This window comes from Anabrus simplex, chromosome 1, assembly GCF_040414725.1.
Source record: "Anabrus simplex isolate iqAnaSimp1 chromosome 1, ASM4041472v1, whole genome shotgun sequence".
In the NCBI taxonomy this organism is placed as follows: Eukaryota; Metazoa; Arthropoda; class Insecta; order Orthoptera; family Tettigoniidae; genus Anabrus; species Anabrus simplex.
In genome coordinates, this window is record NC_090265.1 from 1,803,508,439 (window position 1) to 1,803,527,093 (window position 18,655).

At 39.5% G+C, this 18,655-nt stretch overlaps 1 protein-coding gene across 9 annotated transcripts in view; it reads left to right on the top strand.

Moving 5' to 3' along the window:
* p115 (General vesicular transport factor p115) overlaps positions 1 to 18,655 on the top strand; it is a 637,868-nt gene that overhangs the window by 206,511 nt on the left and 412,702 nt on the right. The window lies entirely within an intron of this gene.

The window sequence follows — 18,655 nt, forward strand, 5'->3', positions numbered from 1 at the left end:
ATGACTACATAAATCATATTATACACCCATCCTCACATATAGCTTGGTAATGAGACAACGCCAAGCTGCATAATTGAAGCTCCTACGCACCATGATACAGAAGACGAGACAGGAGGTGGGAATAGGAAACTCCCTACTACAGAGAGCAAGACTGAAGTGACTTGGTCACATAAGAAGGATGACTGCAAGAAGAGAATATGAAAGAGAGGTAAAAGGGCAAACCCAGCGAAAAATGGACCGTTGCATTTGATGTGTCAACAGATGAAAATGTTACCATTGCAACCACAGCACTGCACTGGAAATAAACTCACCATCATCATCTGGAACTGGGTCTGCTTGGAACATAAGCCTCTCCATCCAGTTTCCTCCTCTTCTTTACACCTTTCAGCCATCTGAACATCTTTCTTGGTATCCTCTCTTCTCCCATTCTCTTAACATGTCATACCACTGCAATCTTCCTTTTTCTATCTCGTCCTGTAGAAGTACTTCATTTCGCAAACTCTCTCATTTCTTACTCTGTCCGTTCTTGTTAAACCTACTCGACACCTCTGAAACTTCATTTCCACTGCTTGTATTCTAGTTTTATCCCTCTCCATCATCTGCGACAAAATTGGCACAAAATAAGTCTAGTAGATAATTCCTTTACATCTCTGTAGTACATCCCTGTTCCATATCAATCTTCGCACACTTTTAAAGAATTCATTTGCACACCTTTCTCTTTCATTGATTTCGATCCTGTTTCCTCCATTTTCTTCAATTACACTTCCCAGGTATTTAAAGCTTTGAGCTTTCTTCAACTGCTCCCTTCCTAATGTCAGGCCATTGTACGCTCGGTTCTTGTTTCGTGTCATTAGCAGCACTTCACTCTTTTGGGCTTAGAACGTCATTCCATAAGATGACACAATTTCCTCCCATACATTGAGCTATTCCTGGAAGTACAGACACAACTTGATTTATGGAATGAGGAGATAAGAAATTTTGGAATGAAGATTAGTACTGCAAAAAGTAAGACTTTGATCATGACAAGAGGTAACAGAAAATCCAAGGGATTGATAAAAATAAGAAATGAACCTCGTGAAGTAGTGAAAAATTTTTAAGATTTGGGCAGTGTGATATCACAAGATGGAAATTTGGATGGAGGAATTGATTTAAGAACACAGCAGTCTGCAAGTTTCTACCAGTGTGTGAGAGACATTGTATGGAACAAAGATGTGCAATGAAGTGCAAGAAGGTTTTATACTCATCCTATTATAAACCTATACTGACCTATGCTTCAGCAGCCTAGACATTGACTAAGCGTGACCAAAGTAAGATACGAGCAGCTGAAATGAGGTTCTTAAGGAGCATACACGGAAATACAAGACGAGATAGAATACGAAATGAGGAAATAAGGAAAACTTCAAGAAGAGATTGATATAGGAAAGCTAAAATGGTTTGGACACATGATGAGAATGCCAGGAGAGAGAATACCAAAGAGAACATTCAAGGATACAGAGACTGGAAAGACGCCTAGGGGGCGTCCTAGAGTGAGATGGAGGAGTTCTGTTGTAGACTGTATTGCAAATATAGGAGTCGACAGCAATAAAGTGCAGTAGAAGTCCGTTATAGCGAGAATTCACAACAGCGGAAAATTTACTCGCTATAGTGGATTGTCGTTATATCCGATTTTTGTATAAAAGTTGGAAAAGCCCCCCTACACATTAAAATTGGTATGAAACTGCAATCAGTTTGTTCAAAACTTGCGTTTCCGCGGATGATATCCACACTACGACTTACGTGTTTGTTATTTTTCGAAATCTCATACAACATGAAAGTGTATGTTTACTTTCATTCTGAAAAAAAGTACAGTTTCGTATTTCTCTGAATCCAAGACAAAACCCACATTTTCCTTCAAAAAATTTAAATCAGGTTCAAAAAGTTCTTTGTAAAATCATAGGAATGCCTTTGTTGTACAGTACACATTTTTATACTATTTTGAGACGCCGAACATTGGCTTTCGTTATGCCTTTTTTTTTTTTTTTCTTTTTCAGATGCACAATTATTGTTTATTTCCACAGGTTTAATGATCATTAACTTAAAATTGGCATCATAATACCGAAGAGAACCCGTTGAAAATTTGCCGGCAATACCTATTCCATGCGTCTCTACAATACGGTGATCAATCAGGATAATATTCTCGCTGTCTATGAAAACTGTTATGGTACTATTACTCAGCATCAGATATAACTGGCTACCGCTACCGCTACACGTACGTCTCACTTGCCGGGTTCGGCCAACTTCAGCGGCTAGCGATGTATAGGCCTAATCGCGGATATTGAAGGTCAACGAATGAGTTTATTCAACCCATGGTATGCCCTTTCCGCCTTTGCGTTTTTCGTGCACATACCGCACAATTTCATTTTCGACTTCTTTTAAGCATCCTTGTTGCGGCCCACTGAATGCATTTTTTGTATCTTTGTCTTTGCGCTGACACCAAATATTGGCTTTAGTTAGGCCAACGCCATATTTTCTTGCGGCTGCACAATTACAAAATCAAATCAAATCAAAATCAAAATCTCTTTATTTGCAAATGAGGTGTCTACCTCGGTGGCAAATGGTACACTAAAATACATTATTGTCAAGCACTAAATATTAAATTAACAAGAGAAGAAAATTTTCCTATAATACAATATTATACAATTTACACTAACAATGTTTTCTATTAGACACACAGCTCATCCTTAATAAATTTATATTGTTTACAAAATTCTACTTATAATATCTCCTGTTGTTGTTTGTCCAACCCTTGTCCCGTTTACCTACGGGGTCGGGTATGAGGTGAGATGAATTTGTCTTGGCGGTTTTTTATGACCGGATGCCCTTCCTGACGTCAACCTCATCAGAGGAGTTAATGAGAGATGAAATGAATGACGTGATATATGATAGTAGGGAGAGGGTGAAACCCGGTGCCGGCACATAGCCTACTCCTGTCGAATAGCACCAAGGGGTCTGCTCAAGGCTTAACGTCCCCATCCGACGGACGAATCACCATCAACAGCGTCATATGCCCTCACTCCATATGAGCACTGCGGAGAGGTTTGGAATTTAATCCAGGCTTTTGGCACGCAATCTAGTGATTAGAAATTGTATACCACCACCTCCCCTACCCTGCTGGCCAACATTCTGATGGTGAAAATTTTTTCGACCAACGGGACTCGAACCGGCTAACCTCGGTGTTAGACCATTTTTAGACTTCAGCGCCTTAACGATCATGGCCACCAGGCGGGCTATAATATCTCCTGTACTACTTACAAATATAGTCAACTGATATACAGTATGTGGAATTACTTCAAAGGATACTATACAACTGGTAAAAGATTAATATTTACATCGCATTTATTTACTTTTTTTTTTTTTTTTTTTTTTTTTTTTTTTTTCTTTTTACCTGTTTTGGAACATAAGTAGCATAACGACCTGCTGCGTCTTAACCAGAGCTCCTTTTGCCACCACTTTTCAGAGTTCCTGAAGGGCCTTCACAGCTACCGTAACGATCCCAGGGCCCTCGAAGTCCCCACTGTACTTCACCCCTACAGGCAGTCCCCTACTTTGGCTGTCCAAACTCCTTAGACCAGGGGATGGAATTAATTTATTCACACACATTTTTTTATTTACATTAACCTGCACTGGTCGAATGCCCTCTAACACTTCATTTATTTTCTCTGTTGCTGTTTATTCTCTTCTTGAATATCTGTACATTTTGGAAAAGGATCAAACACTATCCCTGGTAAACTGTTCCACTTCTTCACACCCTTCCCAATGAATGAAAATTTACCCCAATTGCTTCTGCTAAAATTCCTTCTAATTTTATATTTGTGGTCAGTCCTGCCGATATAATTATTTTCCAACTGAAGCCTCTTACGGATATCTCCCCATGCTTCTTCTCTTGTATAGGCTCTATATAATCCTATAAGTCTAGTTTTCTCCCTTCTCTTACTTAAAGTTTCCCACCCAAGTTCCTTTAACATTTCTGATACACTACTCTTTCTCCTGAAATCCCCTGTTACAAATCTTGCTGCTTTCCTCTGCACACTATCTATTTCTTTTATTAGGTATTCTTGGTGAGGTTCCCAAACACTGTTTGCATATTCCAATAATGGACGAACCATACTCGAGTAACTTTTTTCTTTTAATTCTTTGTTGCATCCTTTTAGTAGCCTCATTATGACATGTAATGATCTGTATGTTTTCCCAACAGTGTCATCAACATGACCCTTCCAGTGCAAATTACTTTCAAATCTCACACCTAAGTATTTGCACTTGCCATCTTTTGGGATAACTACCTCATCCAAAGTATATTCAAATTCAGTTTTAAAGCTCCTGTTTGTAAAAGTTGTAACAGTTGATTTGCCTCCATTAACCTTCATATTATTTTCTTCAACCCATTGTTGGATACTTTCAAGGTCCCTTTGTAATTCTGAACAATCCTCAATGTTGTTTATTTCCCTATAAACAATTATGTCATCTGCATACAATCTTATTTTTGATGTTATATTGTTCCCTAAATCATTTGCGTATATTAAGAAAAGTAACGGACCGATTATACTACCCTGTGCAATTCCCTTCCAAACTTTCTCTTCCTGAGATACATTATTTTCTACTTTGACTTTCTGAACCCTTGAATTTAGAAATGTTTTTATCCAACGTGTAACCCTTACGTCCAATCCTATTCCCTCCAATTTCTTTAATAATATTGCATGTTCCACTCTATCAAAAGCTTTGGAAAGATCTGTGGCTATGCAATCTTAACTGACCTCCTGAATCCAACTGATCTGATATGTCCTGCTGAAATCCCACCAGTTGTGCCTCACAAGAATATTTCTTTCTAAATCCATACTGGCTCCTCATGAACCAATTTTTATCATCACATATCCCTCTGATGTACTTCGATATTAAACTCTCCAGTATTTTACAAACTATACTGGTCAGGCTGATTGGTCTGTCATTCTCTGGTTTCCTTTTATCACCCTTTCCTTTATAAATTGGTATTATTATAGATTCCTTCCATTCCTTTGGTATTACACTATTATTTATGACATAGTCAGAGAAATTTTAAATAAGGCACTATGTACCACCCTATTGTCTTTAATACCTCCCCAGTAATTTGATCACTTCCTGCTGCTTTTCCTTGCTGAAGCAGTTGGATTTCTCTGAAAATATCTTCATTTGCGAATGAGAAGCTTCTTGTTTCCTCTGTCTCTCTCCCTCTCTATCTTCTGTTACTGTTTCCAACTCTTGACAATCATCTACTGAATCTCTGAATTCCCTACTAAATAGGTTTGCTTTCTCAGTATCTGTTAAATAGTGTTCACCCCCTTCTCCCACCATTGTAGGAATTTGGATTCCTTTTCCTTTTTGATTCCTCGTATATGAATACAGCTTTTTCCATTTCCTTCTGTGGTCATTACCCTCTTGAAGTACGCCATTCATATAATTCTCTTTTGCTTCCTTTTTCACTCTATTCAGTTCCCTCATTAGCTGTTTTCTAGTTTCTCTACTCTCCCTACCCTCTTTGATTTTCCTGTTTACTATTCTATATTTTCTTTTTAATTTTCTTATTTCCCTTGTATAATAAACAGGGTCTGAGGTCATTTTACCCTCCTTAACAGGTACAAATCTCTTCTCTCCTTCCCAAACGATTCCTTTGAATTTAGCCCAAAATGTATCCACATTACTCCCTTCACTTATCCAACAACTGAATTGTGATTTAAGGTAAGTCCCAAATTCATGAACTTTAGTTTTTCTGTACAATTTCTTGTCTTGTGTAACCCTGTTATTAAGCCTTTTTGGTACGAGTCCTACATCCATTATTACAGCCTTATGGTCTCCTATTCCTTCAATTACCTCAGTTTTATCAACAATTTCCCATGGTTTAACCAAGAATACATCTAGTGAGTTATTGTGACGAGTCGGTTCTTGTACTACTTGTGTAAATCCTCCCTCCCAAATTAACTTATTACTCTACATTTCTGTGTGTTTAATGGCCATTAACTAAAAATTGGCATGATATCAATGAGAACCCATTGAAAATTTGCCGGCAATGCCTGTTCCACATATCCATCACGAAAATATTCTTGCTGTCTATAAAACTTAATTTTACTAAGAGTCAGGTACAGTAGACGCGTTATAACTCAAGGCTCGCATGTTTTGATGCCATTCTGCAGATTTGAGAAACGTTTTTGTAGAGGCTAATAGAATGTCATTATCTCTTCACTATTTCCCGAGGTCCAGTGACGTTACACACAGGCACTCCGCGGTTGTGTGTGCATGCGCGTGTGGGGGTGAAAAGAAGCAGCGTGGTTACTGTGAGTGTTGCCAGTGGTATTCATTACTGTAAGGCCGTGTTTGCAAGATGAACCTTGATTTTTCACATGAGATTCTGAGGAAAAACCGTCGTCTTGGATTCGGAGAAATACGGTTTCACTCCAGAGTTTTCTTCTTCAAATGGCGTCGCCTAACTTAACCGTGTATGTGTCACAAAATCATATTTTAAACGCATGTAGGGAAGTGAGTTATCCTCGCTAAAAATTTACATGTGAATAGCCTTTCCGAAATTCAACTAGACGCGAGAAAAGATGAACTATCCTCTGAAATCAGTCATGTACTCGGCCATATCTTGAGGTGTATCACATTCTTACTTAATTTCAGTATATAACATTAAAATTAAGAGATCGTTTACCTCAGCCGTTATTTTTAACGAGTTAACAACTGCCATCGGCCACGTTATTTGCGCATTTATTATGAAAACTTTGTATTCTCTTTCATTCAAATTTTCTCAATTTGAATTCGAACTATCAAACTATCAGAGAGTAGCAATCGTTTATTGGGTATTAGTAATCGACTCCAACATTGCCTTTGATTGTCGATGAGAGAGTTCGCAAATGCACATAGAGAGAAAACTATACCGTACCAAAGGTGATCGATCACATTTTGTGGCAAACGTTTTGGTTTCCTTATTCAAACAGCGTCACCTATCCTTCATACTTCAAGCGCCACTAGAGAAATGATAACCTTCTCACTATAAATCTACATGATAATAACTAGGGCTCGGATCGATATGCTCGATAAAATCTCCAGATATGCTCGAAAACCATGTGTTATATACTCGATAGATATGTTCGAGAAAACCCATTATATGCTCCATAGATATGCTTGAAAAAACTGTTATATGCGGTTAAATATGCAGAATATGCTTGAAAAACACCGTTAAAAACTATAGAAAGAAAAGTGAAACTAAAAAACCAATAACATATCTTTATATACGAGCTTTATTTTCTAATTGCATGTATGATACACGCGATATACTCGCATTCAAGTTTCAAGTATATATATGAGAAGTTTTCTTATGAAAGTTACAGTTTAAAAGTTCATTTACAAGATGAAGTAGATCTGCATTGCTCTGTACAACAAGAATTTTTTTCTATGTTTTTAGTTTTGAATGATTTTCTTAAATCAGTCAATAAAAGTTTCAATGATGAGAACGATCTTTCAACGTCAACTGACACAAAAGGTAAATACTTGAATGATGCTGCTTCTTGTGCAGAGTAGTTCGGAAAATCCTCTGACCGTTCAGACTCGCCACACAGCATCCTCTCCAAGTCCAACACTGCACTTTAACCGGGATTTCGAGCTAGCACGAACTACAATTATTGTTTCACGGTTTTCCGAGTCTCTCCAGGCCATGAGTCGGCTCCTTGTATTGTTACAAGTATTGTATTGTAGCGACCACTTCAACCAACTCCATCCCTCGCGATTCCAACTTTAGGATGGCCTCAGGAATGACGCTCATGTAGGCTTTTATGAAAGTCAAGGATGGCATCAAGCCCTTCATTTTAAAAGCAGCCTTAGCTTTCGCGATGTACTTGCTGTCCGCCTCATCAAGCGTATTGATCACCTGGAGAAAGTATAAATGGAAAACATTAGCCGAGGAGAATAACTGAGAAAATTACATAATTAGGCGCCGTATGATGGAGTAAAGATAAAAGATATGAAAAGAATGATAGAGAAAACCTCGAAAATGAGAAGATTTTAAACATTTCAACTAGTCTTACGCCTTCAATTGCCCTATGATTTTCAGCGTAATACAAGGCAGCCAAGATCCAAGTTCCCCATCGTGTCAGTATGGGCTCGGGAGGTAAAGGGAGCTCTGGATGCATCGTCTTGAAGGCACGGACGTGAGAAGGAGCCTTGACGAAAATTTTCTTCAGTGAGGAAATGACGCTGTTGACGCTGAACGATTTTTTGCGCAGCTCCTTAGCAACTCTGTGCATTGCATGGGCAAGACAAGTAACATGTAACATGTTCGGGTAGAGAAGCTTGAGGCTCTTCCCAGCCTTAATCATGTAGGGAGCAGCGTCAGTCACCAATGCGAGTAAGTTACTTTGTTTACCTCCTCATCTGGAAAGGTTGGCCACAGCAAGCCTGAAACAGGAATGCATAGAATGAAGGGTGAACCGTTCAGTTGATGGGATGTAGCCGTACGTATGTACGATCCCCGAGGTTTTAGGTTAGAAAATTTTCGTATATAGTTTGTAATGTTAAAATCATGTAATTTTGTTTATTTACAATGTAAAAACATAATATTATAAGAAGAATGTGTAGTTAGGGAATATTGCATATGTGCATCATTATATTTTGTATAAATTTCCGTTTGGGTAAGAGTCTGTAAATATGGCCTATCCGTAAGGATTGTGCAACCGGGAAAACAGTGACTATATCGGGAAGGACGGTTGAGGTCAGTTGTGTGTGTTGCAACTAAGTGGCTTGGAAACACGGGGTACGGCAGGTTGTATCGGTTGAAGAATTGGAGTGGATCAATGTGGACATACATGAGTGGACGATCTATGTCGCATCAAATACTCGATAGCCAATGCGAGGGCTTTGTTTTGAGCGAGGTTTGGGTTGACTGAGTGACGCGGGAAGAAGTGCCTGTGAGAGCGTTGCTACCAGTAAACTTTTCAGGACGCTATAACCACGTGTAGCAAGCCTATATAAGTGTGTACGCATGTGAGGCGAGTCATTGTCATTCTCATTCTCATTCTGATTCTGATACTTATTCTGATTCTGACTCTGATGCTGATTCTGTGTGTTTCTCATTTGTACCGGTCTGCGGGAACTACGTATTTGCGCAGTTTGCTATGCGATCTGCTATTGTTCGTGAGTATCTGTTACGGAGTGAACATGGTATAATCACGACAACTTACCGGCTTTGCAGTGGACTTTCTGTAAAAGAAAGTGTTTGTTTGTAACTTGTCAGCCAAGTATGCAGCTTCAGTTGATGGAGAATTTTGCTGTTTGCTTGCCTCCGGACATGTAACGCTTTCTGTCCAGCCGGCAATTGGAAAGGATTCAAGACGTCGACGAAGAAGTGTAAATAAGGTTAGGGATGCTCTTCGTAAAGAAGGTTGCATTCATATGTAGAGAAATAGTCGTCGTACTTTTCTCTACCAGATTAGGATTCACGGTAACAGTGGAGTGCAGTGGGGCTCTTACCGGGAGGTATGTTAAAAGTATAATGATGTTTTAATTTTTTTATTGGTGATTTTAGTGGTTTGTAATTTGTCTTTGTAGACGGCAAACACGAGTTGGTCTCGTTAATGATATTTTATTTTATTGGTGATTTTAATGGTTTGTAATTTGCCTTTGTAGACGGCAAACACTAGTTGGTCTCGTTAAATGATATTTTATTTTATTGGTGATTTTAGTGGTTTGTAATTTGCCTTTGTAGACGGCAAACACTAGTTGGTCTCGTTAAATGATATTTTATTTTATTGGTGATTTTAATGGTTTGTAATTTGCCTTTGTAGACGGCAAACACTAGTTGGTCTCGTTAAATGATATTTTATTTTATTGGTGATTTTAGTGGTTTGTAATTGGCCTTTGTAAACGACAAACGAGTAAATCTCGTGAAGATATTATTTTGTTGGATAGTATTGTGTATATTTGCTCTATGTAAACGGCAAGCACTAAGTGGGTTGCATAAGTGTTGATTTTTGTTGGTGTTTGTCCCATATTAGTTCTTATTCTGGGAGTAAAGTCATGGAATCAAACTTAAAGTGAGTCTTTTGTCAGTGGAGTAAGGCTGAACCTGGCATGTTACCCAGATTTAATTTCAGGGGTTATATAGCAACTGGTAAGGTTATAAAGTAAGTCTGGAGCCTCGTCAGCCTGATGACCGTCGCCTTGGGAGAGGGAGTGGCTCGTTGCTCTACATAATTAAATATTCCTGCAATTGTTTTGCAGGTGGCGCCCATTATCCTTGTTATTTACACTTATTTGAGTCAACGTTTATCTGTTCAGTATTTCAATAGCTTGCAGTAGTTACAGGGATTCTGACATGTCGTACAACTGTAAGAGATATTTAACACATTGGAGACGCCGCTCGTAGAAACTACTGGCGCTAATTTATTGCTGCTGACGGAGCTCGGAGAAACTACGGGCACGAGTTCACTGTAGCCAAAAAACTGTAGCTGCCATTTCAGCGACCTGTGACTTCACTAGGATACTGTTGAATGCTTCTTTAGGCATAAAGTATATTAGTTATGAGCAAAAGTCGAGAGCTCTTCTTTCAAGGCATTGATAACACAGCCACGTTCCTACTTAACCTAAGGCTGCATCTTCGTTGACTCTCAGCTGTGAAATGGGCGGGAAAGTACGTACGGTACATGCGGACAGGAAGAGTGTGTGTTCGAGAGGCAGGCTTGTTTGTGTATTCTTGTGAATATTTAGCATGTCTAATTCAAGTGTACGAAATTTCGACAATGAATCCGTAATGGATGTGCTTATGGTAGAAGGATGAGGATAACAATTACACACTAAGTAAACGTGATGATTCTGGCACTTCAGCCTAGTAAATGCAGAAAATGAGCTAATTTCAAATTGGTGTGAAGTGTAACGTAGTTTTATATCGCTTCTTTGAAGTGGGTTCAGTAATACTGCTTTATACCGCTTCCTAAAAATGAGGGTGTTTCCCATGTACCTACAGCCACTCGATGCAACCCCGACATCAAACAAAGAACAGTGGGAATGCAAATTCCTGGTTGTAAACAAGGACATCGGTGCAAATTGACCAATTAGGTTAGAATCTGTATTAGTGTGTTTCAGTAGATGTGCCCACAAAGTCAAATTTCAAAATATTAACCGAATTGGCATCCATAGCTGCATCAGTTTTTTTCTCGTTTTTAAAACATATTATTTTCATAAATTTATATTTAAAAATTGCTGCACTACTATGATAATTAAAACTCATTTTTGTGTAGAAGAAAGTGTGATCTTTCTATGCATTCCAAAAGATGTTATTATCATGGCTTACCCTAGCAATGAAAAATTTTCAAAAACCATTAAAATTCCTACGATTTCTGGAAGGTAGCACATTCAAATATGGCCGTCTCCAATGTGTTAACTATCAGAACTATCAGAGTCTTCACTGAGCATACGTAGAATGCATTGAAATTATAGCCAGACTCTACTTATTCTTCTTTGGCAAAATGCTCGAAAAATAAATTAACGAAAATATACTTACGCAGAGCTGCTTGCAGTGTTCGCACATTGGTACCATGGTTTGTCACATCTAGCTCCCTGCACAGAATTACCTGGCCCTTCCCTGGTTCACTGGGACTGAGTTTTCCAACAATAACGCTGGCCATGTATCTTCCACAACTGTCTGTAGTCTTGTCGATAGATAACCAAATTGGGTGGCTCCCGATGTTGTCCCTGATTGCGTGTAGAACCTGGTGAAGAAAGTACCTGAATGAATATTCTTCATGGAATGAAGGTATTATCGAGAGATAACCTTCATTACGACAGAGCCAGATCCATGTTAAAATTACTTCTAAATTGTTTAAACGAGAATGCGGAATACGGCAATTGTGCATGAATTCATACCTTTTCATACTCTGAAGAAACGTATTTTTTACGTAGGGTCGACTCATGAGGCAACTCTCTTCCTGCAAAGTCCATGAAGAGAGCTCTAATCTCACCATGTTCGACCTTGTAGAGGGGTTCTCTGGAAGAGAACTCGTCCGAGTGCTGTTGCTGATTGCACAAATGTTGTATCAGCACTTGTTTCTTCGATTTCCTTTTTTTTAATTCTTCAACTTTTGCTGAGTGCCTACTTGTGGCGTTATGTTGGGAAATTGAAAACCCTTCGAAATCTTGATCTGAAAATAAATAGGTAGGTACGCATAAGTGAGAAAAAATGCTTTGAAGGAACAAAAATAAAGCATTGTGGACTATGAAATTATTTTCAAATATTGCAGTAGAAATACGAGCACCCTCTCAACGATCCCATGAAAAATAGCAAATCCAAACGTCAATTTCTGCCTCGGAAATGTAAAATCTGAGGATCTAACGGGTCTACACTCCGAATTCTTAGACTTATCTCTACTTACCTAGCAGGTAGGCACCGTATGCTGCACATACGGCTTACTTGAAATTTCAACCATTTGACCAGTAATATCTTTAAGAATGTAGATGTGAAAATGTCAATAAGAACTTACCTCTTTTTCGCCCATTTTGCAGAAAGAAATTTCCCCTTAGTAGAAAACGAGTAAGGGTCTTCCTTAGCACATCGTTGGAGTAAAACACTCAGAGATTCCTTAACTTTAGGCATCGCGTAGTTGGAAATCACAAGAACTTGATAGGTACATACGGATACGATTACGAACTGAGAACTGAGAGTGGAATGCAGAAACTTGACTTCCACCACTTCATGGGGAAAAGTCACCTAAACAATACTGGTTCCCAAAATAGGCACACCACTAAAATACTTCACATTTCAAAGTGAAAGGATGCTTGGGGCTTCCATCGCTTATCTGAAAAATCGCACTCTAATCTGGCAGAGGCCAATTAGGGTGTGTGAATGACCTCACTAAAGGTTAAAAACCTGCAGTTCTATTATTCGCACCAGATAGGCTTTTCAATAATTATTTCTATTTTAGAACCTTAAGGATGGTCAGGGCCCGAATTCGGGGGTGAATTAGAAGAAAAACAAACTATTTAGACGAAAACCACAAGAATATGCATTTATATGCTGGGTAAATTTAAATTCTGTTGGTCCCAGAGAGATGAAAATACCACCGCGAAAGGCTTCTTTCAATGTGTACTATTCAGGAAAAAGATACGCTAATATCCTCGAATCCGAGCCCTAATAATAACCTTTCCGTAATTTAACCATCGTAGGTTATGATCTTCATTTCCGTGTTGACGTTTAACCAATAATGTAGAGTTTGAGGGATGTTTCACCATTCAACACACTGTAACAATTTATTCAATTATAAGAAGACCAGTTTCGACTCCCATGGAGTCATCATCAGTTCTTGGTGAAAATTAAATTAAGGGGAAACTGATAACAATCATCATAATGAAAAATCCATGCACCTGTAGGTGGTTGCATGGAAATACATCATTGAGTTGATAGATATTACCTTGAAATGTAACATACACTTGGCAAGGAGAACTTGGAGCTTAGAAAGCTCCCAGTTCTGGCTCTAACAGTCTTGTGTTCATAGAACACGGAACACTGGAATTATATGTACTAGATTGAAAATATATACAAAACACATTAAGGGGTGTGGAAAACTTGGCTCTCTAAGAGCATTCTTGGATTTGACAGTCCTGTTTCTGTCTGAAAAAGATTGGATGAAATACACACCATGAAGCAAAATGTATAAAGACATAGATCTAGTCTAAACTGTCGCGCGTTCATGTACACGGAACACTGGGAACACTTGTATTGTTTGATAACACACTCGTTCAAATGAAAACACTTATAACCATATGAAATATTGGCGTTACAAGAACGTTTATGGGTTTGACTGTCCTGCTTCCCCTGATCAAACTAGTGAAATAAATATGCATTGAATGTTAAAGATAAACTACTTGGTATTTAAAGTTCTGGTTTCTGGTTTCAAAAATTGTCATGTGTTCGTGGAACACAGAATAGAACTGCTGATTCTGCTTCTGTCTACTGGAAACTAATGCATTAACGCAGTTGAAATTAATTGATTGAATGTTTATACACCACTGCGAAACTTGGCACTTTAATATTCTTGGGTCTGAGTAAATATCGTTGTATGTTTAAGTATAACAGACATTCAGCCATGGGTCTACACATGCACAAATGCAATCATAAATTCTCCGACATAGATAAAGACATGCAAATTATTGATAACATGGAAAAGGGACCCCTACTCAATATCAAAGAAATATTTTACATATCATTAGACCAACAAGTTCATTTTAATCATAATCTCAACGAATCCACCGAAAAAAAACAAACGTTCTTTACGAGGCCATTCATCCCCTCATCATCAAGACTTATGTAGACAGAACGGCTCGAAACAAAGCACTTCCCCCCCTCTCTCTCTCACCACCCCTTCCACACCTCAACCAATCCAAAGCAAGCCACACCTCCCCCCTCCCCCCTCCCAACCAACAATAGCACCACACGCGTCCACACACACACACACACAAGCACAGTTGAACAGATCGCAACCCACTCTTCAAACGGCTGGTCAGCACGAGCGGATATGGAGTGAGTAAATTAATAAAAACAACATTTCATTTTAACTCGAAGACACACTCAACAGTTTCTCATTCTGTCTTTCCCTTTTTCCTCAGACAGCTTCAATGCACGTTTCCATAAGCCAAGGCCATACCATCACCATACTACAACTATAATAGCGGGATGTTCCCCCAGCTCTTCAACCAGCTTAATTCAAGTTCATTCCATCTATCGTAAAACACTGCAAGCTCATTGATTCAGGACCGACATGTTCCACTAACACACGGTAACAATTTTAATATAGACCTAAGATCTCTCTTAAATACTAAGCATCTCAGACCAGTATGTAACTTCAGGTGTTTCATGTGATGTGTGGTTGTAATAGTCGTTCACATATTCTGGTTGATCGTGACAAGACCGCTCGACAAGTCTATGCCAAGTTGTGTAAACATACCACGATATTTTACTCAGACCCAAGAATATTAAAGTGCCAAGTTTCGCAGTGGTGTATAAACATTCAATCAATTAATTTCAACTGCGTTAATGCATTAGTTTCCAGTAGACAGAAGCAGGATCAGCAGTTCTATTCTGTGTTCCACGAACACATGACAATTTTTGAAACCAGAAACCAGAACTTTAAATACCAAGTAGTTTATCCTTAACATTCAATGCATATTTATTTCACTAGTTTGATCATGGGAAGCAGGACAGCCAAACCCATAAACGTTCTTGTAACGCCAATATTTCATATGGTTATAAGTGTTTTCATTTGAACGAATGTGTTATCAAACAATTCAAGTGTTCCCAGTGTTCCGTGTACATGAACGCGCGACAGTTTAGACTAGATCTATGTCTTTATACATTTTGCTTCATTGTGTGTATTTCATCCAATCTTTTTCAGACAGAAACAGGACTGTCAAATCCAAGAATGCTCTTAGAGAGCCAATTTTTTTCACACCCCTTATTGTGTTTTGTATATATTTTCAATCCAGTACATGTAATTCCAGTGTTCCGTGTTCTATGAACACAAGACTGTTAGAGCCGGAACTGTGAACTTTCTAAACTCCAAGTTCTCCTGGCCAAGTGTATGTTGCATTTCAAGGTAATATCTATCAACTCAATGATGTATTTCCATGCAACCACCTATAGGTCCATGGATTTTTCATTATGATGATTGTTATCAGTTTCCCCTTAATTTAATTTTCACCAAGAACTGATGATGACTCCATGGGAGTCGAAACCGGTCTTCTTATAATTGAATAAATTGTTGCAATGTGTTGAATGGTGAAACATCCCTCAAACTCTACATTATTGGTAATTTAACCAGACGCGAGAAAATTTAAACTAACCGGTGAAATCAGTTATGCATTCTGCCACATCTTGAGGTATATCCCATTCTTAGTTAATTGCAGTATTTAGCATTAAAATTAAGCGATCGTTTATTCAGCCTTTTTTTTAATGGATAAGAATTGTTATTGGGCATGTTATTTACGCATTTATTACGAAAATATGTTCTCTTTCATTTAGAATTTTCTTTACGGAACAGCAATCGACGGGTATTACTAATAGACTCCTACATCGCTTTTGAATGTCGACGAGAGAACTCGCTAGTGGACATAGCGAGGAAACGATACGAAGATAATCGATTGCATGCATCATAATCGCTGGGGTTTTAAAATATCGATAACGAAGAAATCACGCGCGCTTAATCGCTCGTAATAACGGATGCATCAGTGCAAAGGCTCTCGCTGTAACCGAAGGATAATGCACAGTTTAATATAGGAATTTTGAAGGGACTCTCGGTGTTCTCGTTATGAGCCGTATCGCTATAGTGGACTTCTGTTATACTAGAAGAGGAATGGTGGAAAGATCGAGTAAGGTACACTACGCTACCCAGAGAGTGTCTGGAAAGGGGAATTGATGATGACATTGAGCTATTCCTGCACTTCACTCTTACTGTTTCCCCATATTAGTAAATCATCTGCAGACAACACTGAAACGGTACTCCCGTAAGTAAGTAAATGGATAAGTAAATAAATACATTTTCTAATTATTTTTTCAAATACCGAATTAACAAAGTCTGTGTTTATGTATTTTTCAACTGTCAGTAATTGTTTCGGTTCTGTGCAGCTGTCCTCGAAGAGCGTGACTTTACAAATAGAGATTTACGTCAACAGTGGATTTTTTAAAACATGTAGAGAGATATCTTTTAAAATGGGAACAAGAATACCATTCCTGATGCACCAAGGAGGAACCTACCGTATTTCTCCGAATCCAAGGCGACAGTTTTTTTTCTCAGGGTCTCATGAAAAATCAAAGGTTGTCTTGCATTCCCAACTTACATTAATGAACACCATTGGCAGCTACCACGGTAACCACGCTGCTTCTCTTCACCTGCAAAACCATCAAAGCCCACTACTTTACTATACATTGCTAGCCGTGACTACAGTGCCTCTGTGTAACGTCACTGGTTCTCGGGAAATAGCCTCCACGAAAACTTTTCTCAAATCCGCAGAATGACATCAATACATGCGAGCCTTCGAATTCATAGAAAGGTCACGGCTACTCAGTGGACGAGTTATAACATGTCTACTGTACCTGACACTTAGTAAAATTAACAGTTTTATAGACTAGCAGGAACATTTTCTTGATGGATCGTCGTATTGTACAGATGAGAAGAACTGGTATTGCCGGCAAATTTTCAATGGGTTCGCTTCGATATTATGACGCCAGTTTTAAGTTAATGGTTATTAAACCCCCGGAAATGAAGAATAATTATGCAGCCCCAAGAAAATATGGCATAACTAAAGCCAGTGTTCTGCGTTAGTGTGAAGACAAAGATAGCTTAAAAAATGCTTACTGTACAAGAAAGGCATTCATATGATTTCACAAAGCACTTTTTAAGCCTTATTTAATTTTTTTGAAGTAAAAAGTCTTTCATTTAGGGTCATCTTGGATTCCAAGGGAAAGCCATAGCCTTTCCCTGCAAGTCTGAAATATGACACTGTTCCTCCTCTTAGCTGTAGGGAATGGTCCACTGCTGTTTGTAGAAAGTGAAACACTCGGAAGCACGCCAAACTTAGAGGACGTGCAGAATAGTGGAACATAATAAGTGTTTTAAATTGCAGAGAGATGGCGTGCACGTGCCCTTCTGTGTGTGACCAGCCAGGGCAGTGTTATGCAACGCTCAGTCAGTGCGGAGCCGTCCTACGAAGTGGAAACAGGTACCTAAGTGCCACTATGCCTCACCGACATCACAGGAGGGAATATCAGCATGTGAGTGCGTTCGAACGGGGCAGAATGATAGGGCTCCGAGAGATGGGTCTGTTGTCCCGTGACATTGTAGCTCGTACAGGGTACGCTGCTTTACAGTGAGGGGTATGTGGAACCAGTGGAGAGAAGAGGGGTGTACACAGTGCCGACAGGATACTGGACGACACAATGTGACCACAGCGCAAGATGACCGCCATCTTGTCCGTTTAGCCGTAACGGACAGAACAGCTTCGTCCACGGTGTTGGTTCGACATTGGAGCACTGCAACGGGTGTGGGGATGTCTGCATCGACGGTTCGACGCCGTCTTCGGAGGGCCGGACTGGTGGCACGCCTGCCATCGCGCCGACTTACATTGACCAGCAACCACCAACGCCGTAGACTGCAATGGGCACGTGGACACCGACACTGGCATGCCGAGTGGCAAAATGTAGTGTTTTCGGACGAGCCCCGCTTCAACTTGACCTACTGTGATGGCCGCATAGGCGTTAGACGCCGCCGTGGTGAACGCCATCAGGCAGACTGTATTGTTGAGCGGCATACCGGACAAATGCCAAGTGTGATGGTTTGGGGCGCATTTGCCTATAACATGCGATCTCACCTCCTACATCTTGAGGGCAATCTGAACAGCTACCACTACATCAGGGAGGTTTTACAGCCTGAGGCACTTCCCCTCCTGCGGGCCGTTCCAGACGCCATATTCCAGGAGGACGTTGCCCGGCCGCACATGGCGAGGAATGTGCAAGCCTTCTTCGAAGAATGACGGATACCACTGCTTCCCTGGCCTGCCCGTTCGCCTGATATGCCACTCATTGAATATGTCTAGGATATGGTCAGTTGGCACC